Source organism: Chelonia mydas, chromosome 8 (assembly GCF_015237465.2).
Source record: "Chelonia mydas isolate rCheMyd1 chromosome 8, rCheMyd1.pri.v2, whole genome shotgun sequence".
In the NCBI taxonomy this organism is placed as follows: Eukaryota; Metazoa; Chordata; order Testudines; family Cheloniidae; genus Chelonia; species Chelonia mydas.
The window spans coordinates 21,415,835-21,422,248 of NC_057854.1; positions in this window are offsets into that span (position 1 = coordinate 21,415,835).

The window sequence follows — 6,414 nt, forward strand, 5'->3', positions numbered from 1 at the left end:
TGGTATTATGCTTCCCCTTTTACAGAGAAGGTAAGCGGACCTGGTTGCAGTCACTCAGTGTGTCTTCTTCGTCACTGAGCCTTCACCTTCCTCTGAGGTGGGAACACTGGCCTGCATGAAGTTAGCCCAGAATGGAGAAAGCCCCACAGGGCTGCAGGTAACATCAATAGTGGTCGAGACACGTGTTTTCTTTTGCTCAACTGTGTGCCCACACTGATTGCTGTGTAATGGTGTGTGTGTGTGTGTGAGAGAGAGAAATAGCGCCCCAGTGGCTAGTCCCCAGAAATGATAAAAGAACTTCTACTAGAGCAGTGGTTCCCAAACTAGGGGCGCCGCTTGTTCAGGGAAAGCCCCTGGCGGGCCGGGCCAGTTTGTTTACCTGCTGCGTCCGCAGGTTCGGCCGATCACAGCTCCCAGTGGCCGCGGTTTGCTGTTCTCAGCCAATGGGGGCTGCGAGAAGTGACGCAGGCTGAGGGATGTGCTGCCCGCCCTTCCCGCAGCCCCCATTGGCGTGGAGCGGCGAACTGCGGCCAGTGCGAGCCGCGATCGGCCGAACCTGCGGGCGCGGCAGGTAAACAAACCGGCCTGGCCCGGCAGGGGCTTTCCCTGGACAAGCGCCACCCCTAGTTTGGAAACCACTGTACTAGTGCCAATTAAGGGTGTCCTCCCTCCGCTCTAGGGTCTAACACAGTCCTGAGTTTGTGGCACTGACAGGCCACGTGTCTAGTCTCTACTTCTACACCCTAGCTCCCTACACTCAAGGGAACTCAGGTTAATACGCCTTTTCTTGATTTTCATACCAGCACCTCCATCTTGTTCACTAGAGGCTATTTCCTCCTGTGCTAAACACCCTGCTACTTAGAAAGTGAAGGGAGGAGGAGGAGAGAGTGATCTGCTCCATTTCCATTGCAAACTAACTATAACCCCTCTGTTATGTCTCCAGGGGAGCTCATGTCCACCTGGAATGGTCACCATACCATTGATATGGATACACATGTACTGACTTTCCGAGGAAGGGAGGGAGCTGGGGTAAATTCGCTTTCCTTGCTGATTTAGAATGGCAGCAGGTGAATGAAATCAAGCACCACCACCCTTGCTCTGAATCACCAGAACATTAGACATGAAACAAGTAGCTAGTTCCTCCACCTCCCCGATACTCCTTCCCCTGCCCTCCTCCCCAGCCCCACCCTCTACCTCTCCCATTTCCTTTGAGGTGCTTGCATAGTTACTAGGCAGGATTTGCACATCTCTCTGGTGCAGGGCACGTATTTCTCCAAAAAGTGCACCAAAACCAACCAAGTCTTCATGCTAAGCCAAACCCTGAGACAGCAGCCCTGCTGTCAGGGGCAGGAGGGAAACAACCAGGAATGTTCAGGGCCTGGGGAGGGGAAGGAAAGACACTGTTTACAACAGTATCTGGCTCTGGGACTCGCCTTTGTCCTGACCGTGGTTCACATTTATTTTCATACCACCCAAGGCCTCTCACCCCTGTTGAAGCTCGGAAGGAAAGGGCTCGTTTCCCCCAATCACACAGAAACGGCAGCTGCGGTTTGGCAGGGGGAGCGCTTCAGGATGCTTGCGAGAGCCGGAGCTGTGTCTGTGTGGCCGCCCAACGTGACAGACGCTAGCCTGTGTGTCAGGAAATACTAACGAGCTGCTAATCATTCCTGAGATTCTCATGCATGCACTTGGGGGCTGCTGTCAGGAACTGGGACATCAGAAATGGCAACTTTCTCTTTGTCCGTCTTACCATAGGGGCCTCTGGGGAATGGAGACAATGGCAAACAGACACCCTCTATCTAGATGACTCACACTTCATTGTCTTAAAGGCACTAGCAGGACCCCTCTGAATGACACAGGCTCTAGCAGCATGGTAGAGAAAGGTGGGTGGGTTTTTTTTTAAATAATTATCCATTTTGAACACTGGATGTCAACAAAGGAAACGCTGAGGGTGGAACAGCGCTGCCCAGGCAGAGTCAGAGAACCAAAACAGCTGACACTGAGCAGCTTGCATAGGAGACAACATCTGACTTCTTAGAAAGAGCCTGGGAAGTCAATCTAAAACTGAATAATAAGATGAAATTGTGATTGCCTGCAAATGTGTGCTAACCCCTGAGATGACTATGGGCCAAAGATGCAGCATGGACATGGTTACTTCAAAATGATGCAGCCTTTGTATCAAAAAGTTGATGACCAACTATCCCATCCTGAAATACAACAGTGTGAAAGAAGAGGCAACCATCCAATGTGATACCAGAGAGACAGGGCTTTGGTCATCACTCCTGCAAAAGGGACAGCCAGAAGCTTTTGTAACAAAGTCACTATCAACAACAGAACAAAAACAGAACCAAATTGAAGAGGAATGTATTGCAAAAATGTCTACATGTGAAAAGTTGGACGGGTATGTTCAAGGATGGGAATCCAGTTGAGTTAAAAAGCCAGTGCTCATGGCCCCAAAATGCCTTTAGTGCATGCTACTGAAACTCCAATGCTAAAACTTAGATGTACATTACATCGAAAGCAGCATTGCAGGGGGAAAATATGGCAACTGAAGGAGAATATGAGATCCTCAACCTGATTGAAATACAGGAAAGACACAGAATGCATCAACCAGGTCAACTCTGTGCCAGTTTCAAAATAGGGGTTGGAAAGAGTCTGAGAGCAAACTATGCAATCAAAGATTTACAAGTGCTCATGTTAGTCATTCTGTCAGGACCAGGGGAGAAGCCCACCTGCCTCTCAAGAATACTGGAACTAATGAGATGAGATAAGCATCCAAGATAGCATCATATATACAAGCTGTGATCATTGAGACAGAAACTTTCTCAAGAATACTTAATAGACATTCTGGAATAGAAGTGGGTTTTTTACCCACGAAAGCTTATGCCCAAATAAATCTGTTATTCTTTAAGGTGCCACCGGACTCCTTGTTGTTTTTATGGATACAGGCTAACACAGCTACCCCCTGATACTGGAAAGCCACAGCAACCCCAACAGACCTTGGCGCACAGAGAGAATGGACCTTTTCACCGCCCAAACTACCTCAGTGTACATAATTATTCAGGTTTCTAGGAGCTAGATGAGCTGTCAGATACTACCACAGCCACCATCATAGACAAAGCTAGGAAGCATTTCAGCAGGCATGGTATCCCATACAATATAGTTCCAGACAAGTGATCCCAGTTTATCTGCAGTGATTTTGTGCAATTTACTTGGGAATGGGAATCCGGTCACACTACATCATCATCATACCACAGCCAGTCAAATGGCAAAGCTGATTGACAGTTAAAATTGCTAAGTCTCCATTAAAGAAAGCTGCAAAAAGCAAAGAAAATATATGGCAACCCATTTTTGAATGGAGAAACACTCTTACAGAAGGCATTAATAGCAGTTCGGTACCACACTTGATGTCAAGATGAGCACATACCTTGGTACCATTAATAATGGTACCAACATTACTACCACCAGCAGTGGTGGAAGGAGTAGCAGACAAAAAGGAAGAGAGAAACATGCAAAGACTATGACTGACAAGCTAAAGACCTCCTAGAACTAGAGCCCAAAGATCCTGTCAAGATCATATTGTCTCCTCCGAACAAATAATAGTTTTGGAAGCAAGCTAGGTGTGGTGAAAAGATAAATCCTCGTTCATGTAACATAGCAGTGAGTGAGCATATACTTAAACAAAGCTGCACTATGAACACAAGACAAAAACCACAGACAGTAAACTGTGCACTCTGGTGAGACTTGATCAGCTGGAATACAGGCCAGTGAGTGACCAATACATACCAGAATAGCCTCTCAACACACCACATCACCGGAAGACCTATGTGCAAGGCCGTCTGCTGTTATCGTAAGAAAAACTTGCATTCACTCCAACATCAAACGTCCTGCAAGGTATACACAAGCAAACATCCTTGTGCATTCCTTCAGCTCACTGTCTTGCACACAGTCATCAGCACAATGACCCAGTGTGCTCTCACGGAGAGGGCACCGGGCTGGACATCAGGAGAGCTGCATTCTACTCTCCACTTGACCATTTACCATGGGCAAGTCACTACACCACGCTGTGACTCGGGAAACAAGGTTCAGTCTTGAAGACACTTTTTGGCCCTCTGGAATCTTTGCAGAAAGTTGGTTTCACTGCAGCCTTCCACACTCCAGACATTCAGTATCTAGAAAACAGAGACAGGGCCCACGTGCATCTAGAACCGAATCCAGATTTCACACACATGGGGGGTGTTCAGATGGGAGGTTTTGGCTTAGCCCATTATAGAAATGAGAGGCCATGATGTGCAGAGCTAGGGCTAGGGTTGGGACTATCTCTTTCAGAAAGTAGTTGGGCGCTACAGGCAAATACAGGAGACATTTTGCTCTTACCAATAGCTCACTAACAACCTGAGACATTTGAGCCCCCGCCAGGGTCCTGTCTAGTGCTCTTCCATTGACCTCATCAAGTGTTGGAACAGGCCACCAAGCAAGGAATGTTGGCCAGGACAATGAAGCGATTCTTAAACTCCTCTTGAAATGCACCTTGAGGTCTTTGCTTTCCACCAGCACAGCTCCTTGGAGATAGCCAGAAGTGAGCTGAGGTTTACAGATCACATGAAGGATGTTACCTCTAATACTGCACAGCTTGGGTGGGATTCCCATGAACCTCTTGCCCATAGATAGATATGTATTCATCTTGGTGTAAACACTACGTGGTTTTGAACTAGAAATTATGCTTTCTAATGAACTGCTCTCAGTCCATTCAGCAGAGTGGTCAGGAGCATGGAAACCTGGAAGAAGGAAAGGTCTGGTTGAGTCTGGGTGCTGGACCTGTTAATCTCTAACATAGAGCATCACACAGCCTGGAATCTGGTTCGTGGAACAAGGTGATACACACACTGTACAGTTTGAGGCTTTTCCCTCCCACCCAGCCTCACTCCTGGGAGATAACTGTAGAATCCACCCTCCACCACTCAAAACTACCCTCCCAAAATCAAAGCAATTCCAACCCTTTAAGAGTAGGTATGACTATGTATAAAAATTCTGGGGAGTCTTGGAACACAAGGGCTTCTGAGGCCACAGAAGGGCGTATAGGATGGGAATAACTGGGAAAGTGCATGCTGGAATCTCTGCCTCCTGAGCCCAGTGGACAAGTGTTTTTCTAGCACAACTGACAACTTTGAATTGTACAGTAGAACCTCAGAGTTCCAAACGCCAGAGTTACGAACTGACCGGTCAGGCACCCACCTCCTTTGGAACCGGAAGTACACAATCCGGCAGCTGCAGGGCCAAAAAAGAAAAAAAAAAGCAAATACAGTATAGTACTGTGTTAAATGTAAATACTAAAAAAAATGAAGGGAGAAGTTAAAAAAAAAAAGATTTGACATGGCAAGGAGACTGTTTCTGTGCTTGTTTCATTTAAATTAAGCTAGTTAAAAAGCAGCATTTTTCTTCTGCATAGTAAAGTTTCAAAGCTGTATTAAGTCAATGTTCAGTGTAAAGTGAAAGAACACCCCTAGTGTTTTGTTCAGAGTGCTGAACATTTCAGAGTTATGAACAACCTCCATTCCCAAGGTGTTCGTAACTGAGGTCTACTGTAGCATTATACTCTGCCCAAAGATTCTCATACACAGACACACGTGTTTCACAGCTGGAGACAGCCCATGAGTGTTCCTTTATTCCTCCATTCTCATAAACATTGTGCTTTGGTTTCTTTCTTGGTTGGCTGTACTTTTGGGTAGATCTGAAGGGCAGACTGGCTCTGGGGAAGAATCCCAGTGAGCATTATCTAAGGGGAGCATGATAGCCTTCGATCAGCATCTCCTTTAGTTGGGATGGGAAGGTAATGAGGAGACTGGTAAACACCACCTGTTCAGCCATACAGAGGTGCATGAAGTATATAAAGTGGGCAATTTAAATTAAAATTAACTTATTTTCCCAGCAGCACGGGTTTTGTTTCAACCATAATTGAGATCATAAATATGCATGGTCGGCAGCCTATAAGAGATAGATGGTAGGAGCCCCAGCAAGAGCCAAGAGGCACTAAACATAACATAACTTGCTTAAATTAAACCCTCCCTTCCCACACACTGCATTGTATACAGTGCACCAGGCCTCTTGACTACAACCTGTTAGTGTGCATTAAAATAGTGGGGGAGAAATGCCTGGATGACTCAACACGTTAAGAATGCAGTACCAAGCTTTTGAATGGTAGGACTTTGATATGCAGCATGGCAGAGTGACTGAAGAGTTATTGTTATTGATTTGAACTGTGGTAGCACCCTTACAGGAAGGGATTGGGACCTCAGTGTGCTAGGTGCTGTGCACATGTGAAATTAAAAAGATAGCCCCTGCCCCGAAGAGTTTACAATCCAAGCATACAATGAGACAACAAGTGGACAAAGCAATTCAGTGGGGTGAAGGATG